Source organism: Phoca vitulina, unplaced genomic scaffold (assembly GCF_004348235.1).
Source record: "Phoca vitulina isolate PV1807 unplaced genomic scaffold, GSC_HSeal_1.0 scaffold6, whole genome shotgun sequence".
In the NCBI taxonomy this organism is placed as follows: Eukaryota; Metazoa; Chordata; class Mammalia; order Carnivora; family Phocidae; genus Phoca; species Phoca vitulina.
This window is the reverse complement of record NW_022589709.1, coordinates 67148011-67164068: the sequence shown is the minus strand read 5'-3', so window position 1 is coordinate 67164068 and position 16058 is coordinate 67148011.

Below are 16058 nucleotides of genomic sequence, written 5' to 3'. Positions count from 1 at the left end.
ACCCATCACCTGGGCCCCTCATTCACAGCTGCTCACTATCACCCCAAATAAAGGCTATGCCCATATGGTTAGATTACCTGCTAAGCCAGGGCACGTGCTGTGATCTGGGCAGGGTGCGGGTTGGGATGGTACCTTAGGTTAATTCCCCAGAAGCAAATCCTGAGACACAAATTCAGGTGTAACTAATTTACGAGGGGCACATTCCCAGGAGAAACTGGTAAAGGAGTGAGGGAAGGTTAATAAGGAAGGGGAAGAAACCACTTCGAGTGGGATTTCAAACTCCTCTGGAGGGCAGCCCTAGCCTGATCCTGGACCAGGGGGATGCTAGAGGTAAGTGACTGGGACCCCAGAGTGTGTCACCAGCCAAGGCAAGGGGCCTGGGTGTTCACACTCCTAAACCCCTCAGTTACTGCCAAGGACTTCCCCACCGAATGTGTAACTTTTAGGCATTTTTGACTCTGCATAGAGGTGGGGGAGGCCGGCCACCCGACAGGAGCAACAGGGGCGGGCAGGCAACAGAAAACAAAGCTCTTAGATGTTGGATGCTGGGAGGTTGGGAGGTATCCTGGTAAGGCCGCCAGACTGAGCAACCAAAGATGCAGAAGACATGAACAGACACTGCTCCGAAGAAGACACACAAATGGCCAACAGACACATGAAAAAATGCTCAACATCACTAGCCATGAGGGAAATACAAATCAAAACCACAATGAGATACCACCTCACACCAGTTAGAATGGCAAAAATTAACAAAGCGGGAAACAACAGATGTTGGCGGGGATGCAGAGAAAGGGGAACCCTCCTACACTGTTGGTGGGAATGCAAGCTGGTGCAACCACTCTGGAAAACAGTATGGAGGTTCCTCAAAGAGTTGAAAATAGAGCTACCATACGACCCAGCAATTGCACTGCTAGGTATTTACCCCAAAGATACAGGTGTAGTGAAAAGAAGGGGCACATGCACCCCAATGTTCATAGCAGCAATGTCCGCAATAGCCAAACTGTGGAAGGAGCCAAGATGCCCTTCAACAGATGAATGGATAAAGAAGATGTAGTTCATGTATACAATGGAATATTATTCAGCCATCAGAAAGGATGAATACCCACCATTTGCATCGACATGGATGGAACTGGAGGGGATTATGCTAAGTGAAATAAGTCAAGCAGAGAAATACAATTATCATATGGTTTCTTTCATTCATATGTGGAACATAAGCAATAGCATGGAGGACCATAGGGGAAGGGAGGGAAATCCGAAGGGGGAGAAATCAGAGGGAGACAAACCATGAGAGACTGTGGACCCTGGGAAACAAACTGAGGGTTCAGAGGGGAGGGGGTAACAAGGTGATGGGTATTAAGGAGGGCACATGCTGTGATGAGCACTGGGTGTTATACATAACTAATGAGTCATTGAATACTACATTGAAAACTAATGAATGCAGTGGCTAACTGAACATAATTTAAAAAAGATGCAGAGCACGTGTTTCATTTTGTTTTCAAAGAGAGAGAGCCTGTGCATGCTGGCAAGAGCGTGGGGGAGGGGCAGAGGGAGAGGGAGAGAGAGACCATCTTAAGCAGGCTCTGCTCCCAGCACAGGGCCCGACATGGGGCTCGATCTAAAGACCCTGGGATATTGACCTGAGCCAAAATCATGAGCTGTATGCTTAAAGTTGGAAGCCACCCAGGCGCCTCCAGCAGGTGTATTTTTAACATGCAGCAGGTATTCTGTGTGTGTCTGTCAAGGGTTGTGTTACTTTGTTTATTAGGTAAGAATTTTACAAACATTACTTACATTAGTGGCCACGGTGGAGCTGGAGAGTATTACGTCTTCTCCGTGCCGCACGGCGAGAACCACCAACAGTGTGGTGGAACTTGTGACCCTTTCCAAGGCCACGGCTCCATGAACGCATTGTCAAATATGAAAGTTAAAGTGCAATAATGTTTGAAGACTTTAAGTGATGGTGTATCTTGTTTCTAATAAGATAAACGCTTTTGTCTTTGCTTTATCTTATTAGGGAGTTTATATGTCGGTGTTTAAAATGCTGTTTGGTATAATAGGTGTAAAATAAATTCTATAAAAGTGGAATGCAGAGGCTAGCCATGTAGATTTGTTGGTGCATGTCATGAAACCTGCAGCTTCACTGGGGTGATGTAATGCTCTGGTTTACTCTCAAATGGCTGTTATTAGGGGTTTGGAAAGAACAAGCTTTTTAAACTGGATTTTGCTTGGAAATGTGAAGAATATCCTAATCTTTAATCATGATCATATGCAGAACAGTGTTAAGTAGGAACCACAATTTTAAGTTGAATCCAGTATTCCATTTATGTAACTGCTGCTTTGGAAAGAATATTTTAAAAGAATGCCACCATTTTTTTAAAAAGAGAATTGAATAAACCTACCTGTTACAGGAGGGTTGTCTTAAAAACGAAAATAAATCCTGCTTAACTGAAGCAAAAAAAAAAAAAAAAAAGTTGTGTTAATATTCTCTTGTTAAGAGAGAGTTTGCAGCAGAAGCATTTCTGTTGAACTGCTCTCAGCCCCAGCTCTGTTGCTTGCTCATCTGTGGCCCAGTATGAGCCCCTCGACCTCAATTCCTTTGTCTGTAAATTGAGGAGGGGATTAGTAGTAACAGTGCAAACAGTTAAGGGGAGATGAAGTGAAGGAATGATCGGAGCTTAATGCAGGGCATGGCACACAGCACGTGCCCAGTGAGTAACACATACGGTTACTGGTGGTTTTGTTTTTGTTTTTTCAAATGGTTATAGTTTTTTTTTTTTTTTAAGATTTTATTTATTTGAGAGAGAGCAAGCATGAGCAGGGAGAGGGAGAAGCAGACTCCCCGCTGAGCAGGGAGCTAGATCCCGAGACTCCAGGACCATGACCTGAACCAACCCAGGTGCCCCATCATTTTCATTTTAAAATTCCTACTACTGCCACTCCTTGTGCTTCAGATTCTTAAAAATTCTGGGATGACTGGGTGCCTGAGTCAGTTAAGTATCTGCCTCCAGCTCAGGTCATGATCTCAGGGTCCTGGGATGGAGCCCCTGGTCTGGCTCCCTGCTCAGCAAAGAGCCTGCTTCTTCCTCTGCCACTCCCCCCTGCTTGTGCTCTCTCCCACCCTCTCTCTGTTGAATAAATAAATAAAATCTTAAAAAAAAAAAAACCCACAATTTTGGTGTGGTGCAGAGTGGATTGGGAGCTTAAATGAATTTAGTTCAGGAGTTGTATGGTTTCTGGTCTTACATTCAAGTCTTTAATCCACTTGGAAAGTTAATTTTCATGAATGGTGTAAGATAGTGGTACAGATTCATTCTTCTGCATGTGGCTGCCCAGTGTTTCCAAAACCATTTAATGAAGAGACTATCCTCTCCCCATTGTATATTCTTGGCTTCTTTGTTATAAATTAATTGACCTTGAATGCATATGTTTATTTCTGGGATCTCTTTTATGTTCCTTAGATGAATGTGTCTGTTTTTATGACAATATCATATTTGGATTACTGTAGCTATATAATACAGTTTGAAATCAGGAAACAGGGTACTTCCAGCTTTGTTGCTCTTTATCTGGATTGTTTTGGCTATTTGAGGTCTTTTGTACTTCCTTAACCATGTGAAAATTGTTCTATTTCTGTGAAAAATGCCATGGGAATTTAGATAGGGGTCGTATAGAATCTGATTGCTTTGGGTAGAATGAACATTTTATTATTATTACTATTTTAAAGATTTATTTATTTCAGAGAGGAGGGTTTAGGGGCAGAGGGAGAGAATCTTCAAGCAGATTCCCTGCTGAGGGAGATGCCCATTGCAGGGCCCAATCCCATGATGTCTTCTTTGGAGAAATGTCTTTTCATGTCTTCTGCCCATTTTTTAATTGGATTATTTGGTTTTTGGGTGTTGTGTCAGTTCCTTATATATTTTGGATACTAACCCTTTATTGGATATACCATTTGCAAATATTTTCTCCCATTCCATAGGTTGCCTTTTAGCGTTGTTGATTGTTTCCTTCATTATGCAGCAGCCTTTTATTTTGATGAAGTCCCAATAGTTTATTTTTGCTTTTGTTTCCCTTGCTTTAGGGGACCTATCTAGAAAAGAGTTCCTATAGCTAATATCAGGGAAATTACTGCCTGAGCTCTCTTTAGGATTTTTAAAAAAGATTTATTTATGTATTTGAGAGAGAGAGAGAGAGAGAGAGAGAGAGAGCATGTGGGTGAAAAAGAGTGAGAGGGAAAGAGAATCCCAAGCAGACCCATGCTGACCACAGAGCCCGACGTAGGGCTTGATCTCAGGACCCCGAGATCACAACCTAAGCTGAAACCAAGAGTCAAACGCCCAACCAACTGTGCCACCCAGGCACCCATCTTCTAGGATTTTTATGGTTTCAGGTCTCACATTTAGGTCTTCAATCCATTTTGAATTTGTTTTTGTATAGTGTAAGAAAGTGGTCCGGTTTCATTCTTCTGCATGTTGCTGTCCAGTTTCCCCGCCACCATTTATTGAAGACACTGTCTTTTTCCCATTGGATATTCATTTCTGCTTTCTCAAAGAATAATTGACCATAGAATTGTGGGTTTATTTCTGAGTTTTATATTCTCTTCTATTGATCTATGTGTCTGTTTTTATGTGCCACTATCATACTGTTTTGATTATGACAGCTTTGTAATATAATTTGAAGTCTGGAATTATGATGCCTCCAGGTTTGCTTTTCTTTTTCAAGATTGCTTTGTCTATTTAGGGTCTTTTGTGGTTGCATATAAATTTTAGGGTTGTTTGTTCTAATTCTGTGAAAAATGCCATTGGTCTTTTGATAGGGATTGCATTAAATGTGTAGATTTCTTTGGGTACTATAGACCTTTTAACAGTATTCTTCCAATCCATGAGCATGGAATGTCTTTCCATTTCTTTGTGTCACCTTCAGTTTCTTTCATCAGTGTCTTATAGTTTTCAGAGTACAGGTCTTTTACCTCTTTGTCATGTTTTCATTTTCATTTGCTTCCATGTATTTTTATTTCTTAATTTCCTGGTTAACCCATTCATTCTTTAGTAGGATGTTCTTTAACTTCCATGTATTTGTGGTCTTTTCAAAATTTTTTCTTGTTGTTGACTTCAAGTTTTATAGCATTGTGGTCTGAAAGTATTCATGGTATGATCTGAATCTTTTTCTACTTGTTGAGGCCCAATTTAAGTCCCAGTATGTGATCAATTCTGGAGAATGTTTCATGTGCCCTCAAAAAAAAAAAAATGTGTATTCTGCTGCTTTAGGATGACATGTTTTGCATTTATCTGTTAAGTCCATCTGGTCCAGTGTGTCATTCAAAGCCATTGTTTCTTTGTTGATTTTCCACTTAGATCTGTCCATTGCTATAAGAAGGGTGTTAAAGTCCCCTGCTATTATTGTATCAATTAGTTCCTTTATGTTTGTTATTAAGTGATTTATATATTTGGGTGCTCCAAAGTTGGGGACATATTTATAATTGTTAGATCTTCTTGATGGGTAGACCCCTTAATTATGATATAATGCCCCTTTTCATCTCTTGCTACAGTCTTTGGTTTAAAATCTAGCTTGTCTGATATAAGTATGGCTACTCTGCCTTTCTTTTTACATCCATTAGCATGATAGATTGTTCTCCATCACCTCACTTTCAATCTGCAGGTGTCTTTAGGTCTAAAATCAGTCTCTTGTAGGAAACATATAGATGGGTCTTGTTTTTTAATCTATTATGATACCCTATGTCTTTGGATTGGAGCATTTAGTCCATTTACGTTCAGAGTGATTATTGATAAGATTTTAGTGCCTTTGTGTTACTTGTAAAGTTGTTATTTCTAGTCTTTTCTTTTTCCACTCAGAGTCCCCTTTAATATTTCTTGCAGGGTTGGTTTAGTGGTAAACTCCTTATTTTTTGCTTGTCTTGGAAACTATCTCTCGTTCTAATCTGAATGACAGCTTTGGTGGACAAAGTATTGTTGGCTGCATATTTTTCCCATTCAGCACATTGACTATATCATACCACTCTCTTCTGGCCTGCCAAGTTTCTGAGGACAGTTATGCTGCAAACCTGGTGTGTCTTCCATTGTAGGTAAAGGATTTTTTTTTTTTCCCTTGCTGCTTTCAGGATTCTTTCCTTGTCTCTGTGTATTTTGTGAATTTGACTATGATGTATCTCAGTGATGACCTGCTTTTGTTGAATTTAATGGGAGTCCTCTGTGCTTCTTGGATTTCGATGTCTGTTTTCTTCCCCAGATTAGGGAAGTTTTCAACTATAATTTGCTCAAATAAGTCTTTTGCTCCTTTTTCTCTTCTTTTTCTGGGACTCCTATGATACAAATGTTACTACTTTTTAAGGAATCGTTGATTTCCCTAAGTATACATTCATGATACAAAATCTTTCCCTCTTCTTTTCAGCTTTATTGTTTTCCATAACTTTACCTTTGATATCACTGATTTGTTCCTCTGATTCATCCATCCATCCTTGTTATTACATCCAGTTGGGTTTGTATCTTGGTTATAGCATTTTTTTTTTTATTTCGGCCTGACTAGTTTTTAGTTCTTTTATCTCTGCAGTAAGGGATTCTCTAGAATCTTCTATGCTTTTCTCAAGTGCAGCTAGTGTCTTTATTATTGTCATTTTCAAATTCTGGTTCAGGTATTTTACTTATGTGTGTATTGATAAAATCCCTGGCTGTTACTTCTTCCTTTCCTTTCTTTTGGGGTGAATTCCTCCATCTTCTTATTTTGTCTAGGTCACTGTTTTTTTGTGTGTGTGTGACAGTTAGGAAAGCCTGTTATAGTTCTGCTCCTGAGAGTAATGACTATATAGGACGAGGTCCTATACTGTCTTGGGCCTGGGGTTTCAGGAGGTGTTTCAGAGTGTACACTCTACTGTTGTGTTTTGGCGCTCCTTCCCTCAGGTCAGTCTTTGCAGAGTTGCTCCTTGACTGCGGTAGGGCGGGGTGGGCAGGGGTGGTGTTTGGACCTTGTCCACTGTGCGGCAGGTTTAAACTGGATGTGTTTTGGTCTGCTTGTTACAAGAAGTTAGATCCAAACGGGGGAAAAAAAGAAAAAAGCTGGGTCCTATTTGCCCTAGAGGGGAAGCTTTGCAGCACTCTACAATCAGTAAGTGGTGCAAGTGAGGGGTTTGTGCTGATATTCTGGGGGAGGGGCCTGCTGTGCTGAGTCTCAGGAACACTTGCCCTAGTAAGGATGCACCTGCAGGGCACAGGGTGGAGGGGCTTAGTGTAAGTGGCTCCAGCCTCCCCTGGGTGGCGCTTTGTTGCTCAGGGAAGTTGGTCCGTGCTGATGGATGGGGGGGAAATGGCCTTGCCCCACTCTCTCCTTGGAGCAGAGAGTTCACACCTACCAATCTTCAGGAAGCCCTTACAGAGGAACAGTCACCCCTCCTGTGTCTCCAACTTCCATCAAATCCCTGCCTTCACCCTGTTTGTGTCTGAGCCGTGTGCCTAGCCAGGCAGCACAGTTCTCCTGTGTTGAGTGAGGCTGGTTTTCAAAACTCCAAATTTTGGGGATCCGTGTAGTGTGGACCAGTGCTGATCCTTTGTGGGATGGTCTTGCTGAGCTCTGCATCCCAGAAAATGGTCGTGTGACCATGCAGTGGTTCATAGTTTATGATAAAGTGCAGCAAAAAGCTGGTACCAAGGTGTCTTTATTCCTATGCTAGGGAACAGGGTGACACATTGGTGCCGCCAGTTCTTTTGTCCCCAAAGAGGCTATCCCGCTGCTCCCAAATGCACTCCAGGAAGGGGAAGTCTTTCTGCCTGTGTGATCTGGTGGATCCTCTAACCTGGCTGCCCACTCCCAGGTCTCTACCCTCCTTCCCCACTGGAACACAACTAAACCTACCAGGCATGACTCTGGCGATGGCATGGACTTCTAAAACTTTAGACTTTGCTCTCCGCTGCTTATAAAAACTTGTGGTAGTCAGCTCCTCTCCTTTTCCCAGACAGTAGTTTTGGGGAAGAGTTTCCCTAGTGCAATCTCCTGTGCATGCTTTCACACTTTCTCTCTCTCTCTCTCTCTCTCTCTCTGATCAAGGCTCCCTTCCTTCTGCAGCACCTGCAGCTCTTTTCTCCCCCAAATCAACTCTCCACAGCTTCTACCTTCCATGATGTGGCTGTTGTTTCTACCTCTAGTTGTGCAGTTTGTTCCTTCAGTCCTCAGATCAATTTTTTGGGTGTTCAGAATGATTTGATAATTATCTAGCTGCGCTCAAGGGATGAGGCAAGCTTAGGGTCCACCTGATGCTCTGCCATCTTAACTCCTCCTCTACAGTCTATTTTAAAGTCAATTTTGGGGACACCTGGGTGGCTCAGTTGGTTAAGCATCTGCCTTTGGCTTAGGTCATGATCCCAGGATCAAGTCCTGCACTGGGCTCCTTGCTCAGTGGGGAGTCTGCTTCTCCTTCTGCCTGCCACTCGCCCTGCTTGTGTTCTCTTTCTCTCTCTGACAAATAAATAAATAAAATCTTTTTTTAAAAAATGTCAATTTTATCTGATAAAAGTCTTGGTACCGTAGCTTATTTTTTTTTCTTTCAATTTGGGTAAAGTATCTTTTTCCTTTCCTTCACTCTAGTCTGTATTTGTCTTTATGTCTAAAGTGACTTTCTTGTAAGCAGCATATAGATGGGTCTTATTTTTTTTAATCCATTACATCAACCTGTGTCTTTTGACTGGAATATTTACAACATTTACATTTAAAGCAATTATTGATTGTTATGCTCTTACTTCCATTTTCTTAATTGTTTTCTGGTTGTTTTTGCAGTTTTTCCCACTTGATCTCTTTCTCTGTGATAACTTTCTGTAGTGTTATGCTTAGCTTTCTTTTTATTTTGTGTATCTGTAATAGGTTTGTTGTGTGGCACAATGTTCATCTATTATGTCCTAAGTATATAGATAACTATATTAAGTTGATAGTCACTTAAATTTGAACACATTATAAAAGCAATACATTTTTAATGCTTCCCCTCCACATAATTTGCATAGTATATAAGGCTTGTTTAGTGGTGATGAACTCCTTTAACTTTTGTTTGTCTGGGAAACTCTCTCTCCTTCAGTTTTGAATGACTGTTTTTGCCAGTTAGGGTATTTTTGGTTGTTGGTTTTTCCTTTTCACATTTCAATGTATCCTGCTACTCTCCTCTGGCTTGCAAAATTTCTGCTGAAAAATCAGCTGATAGCCTTATGAGGCTTCTCTTGTACACAACCAGTTGCTTTTCTCTTGCTGATATTTTTTTTATTATGATAAGTTAATCACCATACATTATGTCATTAGTTTTTGATGTAGCATTCCATGATTCATTGTTTCCGTATAACACCCAGTGCTCCATTCAGTACATGACCTCTTTAATACCCATCACCAGGCTAACCCATCTCCCCACCCCCCTCCCCTCTAGAACCCTCAGTTTGTTTCTCAGACTCCATAGTCTCTCATGGTTCGTCTCCCCCTCCGATTTCCCCCCTTTCGTTTTTCCCTTCCTGCTATCTTCTTCTTCTTTTTTTTTTTTTTTAACATATAATGTATTATTTGTTTCAGAAGTACAGGTCTGTGATTCAACAGTCTTGCACAATTCACAGCGCTCACCATAGCACATACCCTCCCCAGTGTCTATCACCCAGCAACCCTCAGTTTGTTTCCTGAGATTAAGAATTCCTCATATCAGTGAGGTCATATGATACATGTCTTTCTCTGATTGACTTATTTCACTCAGCATAATACCCTCCAATTCCATCCATGTTGTTGCAAATGGCAAGATTTCATTCCTTTTGATGGCTGCATAATATTCCATTGTATATATATACCACATCTCCTTTATCCAGTCATCTGTCGATGGACATCTTGGCTCTTTCCATAGTTTGGCTATTGTGGACATTGCTACTATAAACATCGGGGTGCACGTACCCCTTCGGATCCCTACATTTGTATCTTTGGGGTAAATACCCAGTAGTGCAATTGCTGGGTCGTAGGTTAGCTCTATTTTCAACTTTTTTGAGGAACCTCCATACTGTTTTCCAGAGTGGTTGCACCAGCTTGCATTCCCACCAACAGTGTAGGAGTGTTCCCCTTTCTCCACATCCCCACCAACATCTGTCATTTCCTGACTTGTTAATTTTAGCCATTCTGACTGGTGTGAGGTGGTATCTCATTGAGGTTTTGATTTGGATTTCCCTCATGCCGAGTGATGTTGAGCACTTTTTCATGTGTCTGTTGGCAGTTTGGATGTCTTCTTTGGAAAAATGTCTGTTCATGTCTTCTGCCCATTTCTTGATTGGATCATTTGTTCTTTGGGTGTTGAGTTTGATAAGTTCTTTATAGATTTTGGATACTAGCCCTTTATCTGATATGTCATTTGCAAATATCTTCTCCCATTCTGTTGGTTGTCTTTTGGTTTTGTTGACTGTTTCTTTTGCTGTGCGAAAGCTTTTTATCTTGATGACGTCCCAATAGTTCATTTTTGCCCTTGCTTCCCTTGCCTTTGGCAATGTTTCTAGGAAGAAGTTGCTGCAGCTGAGGTCAAAGAGGTTGCTGCCTGTGTTTTCCTTTAGGATTTTGATGGACTCCTGTCTCACATTTAGGTCTTTCAACCATTTTGAGTCTATTTTTGTGTGTGGTGTAAGGAAATGGGCCAGTTTCATTCTTCTGCATGTGGCTGTCCAATTTTCCCAACACCATTTGTTGAAGAGACTGTCTTTTTTCCACTGGACATTGTTTCCTGCTTTATCGAAGATTAGTTGACCATAGAGTTGAGGGTCCGTTTCTGGGCTCTCTATTCTGTTCCATTGATCGATGTGTCTGTTTTTGTGCCAGTACCATACTGTCTTGATGATTTCAGCTTTGTAATAGAGTTTGAAGTCCAGAATTGTGATGCCGCCAGCTTTGCTTTTCTTTTTCAACATTCCTCTGGCTATTCAGGGTCTTTTCTGGTTCCATATAAATTTTAGGATTATTTGTTCCATTTCTTTGAGAAAAGTGGATGGTATTTTGATGGGGACAGCATTAAATGTGTAGATTGCTCTAGGTAGCATTGACATCTTCACAATATTTGTTCTTACAATCCATGAGCATGGAACGTTTTTCCATTTCTTTGTGTCTTCCTCAATTTCTTTCATGAGCATTCTATAGTTTTCTGAGTACCGATCCTTTGCCTCTTTGGTTAGATTTATTTCTACGTATCTTATGGTTTTGGGTGCAATTGTAAATGGGACCGACCCCTTAATTTCTCTTACTACTGTCTTGTCGTTGGTGTATAGGAATGCCACTGATTTCTGTACATTGATTTTATATCCTGCCACTTTACTGAATTCCTGTATGAGTTCTAGCAGTTTGGGGGTGGAGTCTTTTGGGTTTTCCACATAAAGTATCATATCATCTGCAAAGAGTGAGAGTTTGACTTCTTCTTTGCCGATTTGGATGCCTTTTCTTTTTGTTGTCTGATTGCTGTGGCTAGGACTTCTAATACTATGTTGAATAGCAGTGGTGATAGTGGATATCCCTGCCGCATTCCTGACCTTAGGGGGATAGCTCTCGGTTTTTCCCCATTGAGAATGATATTCGCTGTGGGTTTTTTCATAGATGGCTTTTATGATATTGAGGTATGTACCCTCTATCCCTATACTCTGAAGAGTTTTGATCAAGAAAGGATGCTGTGCTTTGTCAAATGCTTTTTCTGCATCTATTGAGAGGATCATATGGTTCTTGTTCTTTCTTTTATTAATGTAGTGTATCACATCGATTGATTTGCAGATGTTGAACCAACCTTGCAGCCCAGGGATAAATCCCACGTGGTCGTGGTGAATAATCCTTTTAAAGTACTGTTGGATCCTATTGGCTAGTATTTTGGTGAGAATTTTTGCATGCATGTTCATCAAGGTTATTCGTCTGTAATTCTCCTTTTTGATGGGGTCTTTGTCTGGTTTTGGGATCAAGGTAATGCTGGCCTCATAAAAATGAGTTTGGCAGTTTTCCTTCCATTTCTATTTTTTGGAACAGTTTCAGAAGAATAGGTAGTCATTCTTCTTTAAATGTTTGGTAGAATTCCCCTGGGAAGCCATCTGGCCCTGGGCTTTTGTTTTTTGGGAGATTTTTGATGACTGCTTCAATTTCCTTAAGGGTTATAGGTCTGTTCAGGTTTTCTATTTCTTCCTGGTTCAGTTTTGGTAGTTTATACATCTCTAGGAATGCATCCATTTCTTCCAGATTATCGAATTTGCTGGCATATAGTTGCTCATACTGTGTTCTTATAATTGTTTGTATTTCTTTGGTGTTGGTTGTGATCTCTCCTCTTTCATTCATGATTTTGTTGATTTGGGTCCTTTCTCTTTTCTTTTTGATAAGTCTGGCCAGGGGGTTTATCAATCTTATTAATTCTTTCAGAGAACCAGCTCCTAGTTTCGTTGATCTGTTCTACTGTTCTTTTGGTTTCTATTTCATTGATTTCTTCTCTGATCTTTATTATTTCTCTTCTCCTGCTGGGTTTAGGCTTTATTTGCTATTCTTTCTCCAGCTCCTTTAGGTGTAGGGTTAGGTTGTGTATTTGAGACCTCTCTTGTTTCTTGAGAAAGGCTTGTATTGCTATATACTTTCCTCTTAGGACTGCATTTGCTGCATCCCAAAGATTTTGAAGAGTTGTGTTTTCATTTTCATTTGTTTCCATGAATTTTTTTAATTCTTCTTTAATTTCCTGGTTGACCCATTCATTCTTTAGTAGGATGGTCTTTAGCCTCCATGTATTTGAGTTCTTTCCGACTCTCCTCTTGTGATTCAGTTCTAGTTTCAAAGCATTGTGGTCTGAAAATATGCAGGGAGTGATCCCAGTCTTTTGGTACTGGTTGAGACCTGATTTGTGACCTAGGATGTGATCTATTCTGAAGAATGTTCCATGGGCACTAGAGAAGAATGTGTATTCTGTTGCTTTGGGATGGAATGTTCTGAATATATCTGTGAAGTCCATTTGGTCCAGTGCGTCATTTGAAGTCTTTATTTCCTTGTTGATCTTTTGCTTAGATGATCTGTCCATTTCAGTGAGGGGGGGTGTTAAAGTCCCCCACTATTATTGTATTGTTGTTGATGTGTTTCCTTGCTTTTGTTATTAATTGCCTTATATAATTAGCTGCTCCCCTGTTAGGGGCATAGATATTTACAATTGTTAGATCTTCTAGTTGGATAGACCCTTTAAGTAGGATATAGTGTCCTTCCTCATCTCTTATTACAGTCTTTGGTTTAAAATCTAATTTGTCTGATATAAGGATTGCCACCCCAGCTTTCCTTTGGTGTCCATTTGCATGGTAAATGGTTTTTCACCCCCTCACTTTCAATCTCTTGCAGACAGCATATCGATGGGTCTTGTTTTTTAATCCAATCTGATAGCCTGTGTCTTTTGATTGGGACATTTAGCCCATTTACATTCAGGGTAACTATTGAAAGATATGAATTTAGAGCCATTGTATTGCCTGTAAGGTGACTGTTACTGTATATTGTCTGTGTTCCTTTCTGGTCTATGTTGCTTTTAGGCTCTCTCTTTGCTTAGAGGACCCCTTTCAATATTTCTCGTAGGGCTGGTTTCGTGTTTGCAGATTCCTTTAGTTTTTGTTTGTCCTGGAAGCTTTTTATCTCTCCTTCTATTTTCAATGACAGCCTAGCTGGATATAGTATTCTTGGCTGCATATTTTTCTCATTTAATGCTCTGAATATATCCTGCCAGTCCTTTCTGGCCTGCCAGGACTCTGTGGAGAGGCCTGTTGCCAATCTAAGGTTTCTAGCATTGTAGGTTACAGATGTCTTGTCCCGAGCTGCTTTCAGGACTTTCTCTTTGTCTCTGAGACTCGTAGGTTTAACTATTAGATGTCGGGGTGTTGACCTATTTTTATTGATTTTTGAGGGGGTTTCTCTGTACCTCCTTGATTTTGATGCCTGTTTCCTTTCCCAAATTAGGGAAGTTCTCTGCTATAATTGTTCCAATATACCTTCTGCCCCTCTCTCTTTCTTCTTCTTCTGGGATCCCAATTATTCTAATATTGTTTTGTCTTATGGTATCACTTATCTCTCAAATTCTGCCCTCGTGATCCAGTAGTTGTTTATCTCTCTTTTTCTCAGCTTCTTTATTTTCCATCATTTGGTCTTCTATCTCACTGATTCTTTCTTCTGCCTCATTTATCCTAGCAGTTAGAGCCTCCATTTTTGATTGCACCTCATTAATAGCCTTTTTGATTTTGACTTGGTTAGATTTTAGTTCCTTTATTTCTCCAGAAAGCGTTTCTCTAATATTTTCCATGCTTTTTTCAAGCCCAGCTAGTATCTTTAAAATCGTCATTCTGAACTCTAGTTCCAACATCTTACTAATGTCCATATTGATTAAGTCCCTGGGCAGTCGATACTGCCTCTTGTTGTTCTTTTTGAGGTGATTTTTTCGGTCTTGTCATTTTGTCCAGAGGAGAATAGATGAATGAGAGAACAAAATGCTAACAGGGTAACAATGTCCCCAGAAAAATAGACACTAAACAAATCAGAAGAGACCTTCCAGAAAGTGGTTGCTTTTCTGTTCAGAGTTGCTGCTATTCTTTTCTTTGATCTCCTGTTGAGTTCGTAGGTGTTCAGAATGGTTTGATCCCTATCTAGCTGAATTCCTGGGACCAGACGAAATTTAGGTCTCCTACTTCTCTGCCATCTTGCTCCTCCCCCCTCTCTCTTGCTGATTTTAAGATTCTCTCTCTCTTTTTTTTAATTTCTGCCATGTTCATTACTATGTGTCTTGGTGTGGCTCTCCTTGGGTATATTTTTGGGGGTTCTCAGTGCTTCTTGGATCTGGATATCTGTTTCCTTCCCTAGGTCAGAGAAGTTTTCAGCTATTATTTCTCCAAATAAGTTTTTTGCCCCTTAGTCTTTCTCTTCTCCTTCTGGGACCCCTATAATGTGAATGTTCACATGCTTGATATTGTCCCAGAGTTCCCTTACCCTCTCATCATTTTTTTAAAATTCTTTTTCTTTTTACCATTCAGCTTGGGTGCTTTCCACTACCTCCTATTACATAGCTGATCTGTTCTGCATCCTCTAATCTGCTGTTGATTCCCTTTGGTGTATTTTTCATTTTAGTTATTGTATTCTTTAACACTGGTTGTTTTTTATATTTTCTGTTTCTTTTTTGAAGTTCTCACTGAGTTCATCTACTCTTCTCTCACATTGAGTGAGCATCATTATGACCATACTTTGAACTCTGTATCAGGTAGATTGTTTATCTCCATTTTGTTTAGTTCTTTTTCTGAAGTTTTATGTTGTGTTTTTTGTGACCTAGTCCTCTGCCTTTTCATTTTATTTGACTTTGTTTGTTCCTATGAAATAGGTGAAAACTCTACCTCTCTGTCTTGAAGGAGTGGGCTTGTGTTGGAATTCCCTTGTGTAGACTGCATATGCCTGGCAGCTTTGGCTGATTGTTGCATCTGGGCGGGTGTAGGCCAGGGTCCTGGACCTTTCCATGCTGGGGCCACCCTGCTGGGATGACTAGAGCTTCAGCAAGCATGGGCCAGGGCATTCCTTACAGGGGGTGTCATGTTGGGATGGCTGGAACTGAAGTGGGTATGTCCTGGCAGACCCTCAGGTGCTCCATGCCAGGGCCACCCTGGCAGGATGGCTGGAGCCAGGGCAGACACTGGCCAGCACCCTTTTTGCCGGGACACCTGGTAGGATGGATGGAGTTGTAGTGGGCACAGGCTGAAGATTTCCCAGGGTATGCTGTACCACGGCAACCTTGGTGGGATGGCTGTAGCTCAGGTGGCATGGGTGGGGGTGATGCCTTGAGGTGATGGCTGGGGCTGCTGTGGGCCAGCTAGAGTGCTTGGACCCTGCTTCCATGTCCTTTGTCAAGGTGGAGGGGGAATGCAAACAGTAGCACTCAGCAGCACCGCCAACCCTGAGGAAAGTTGTAGCAGCTCTCCCACCATTTAGGGCATTGTCTAGGGTTAGTTAACAGCTTTCCTTCACTTACAGCTGGGTTTTTTGTTTTGTTTTGTTTTTTTGTGTTTTCTTTTTGCTGTGCTGCTGGTCAGGTGAATCTG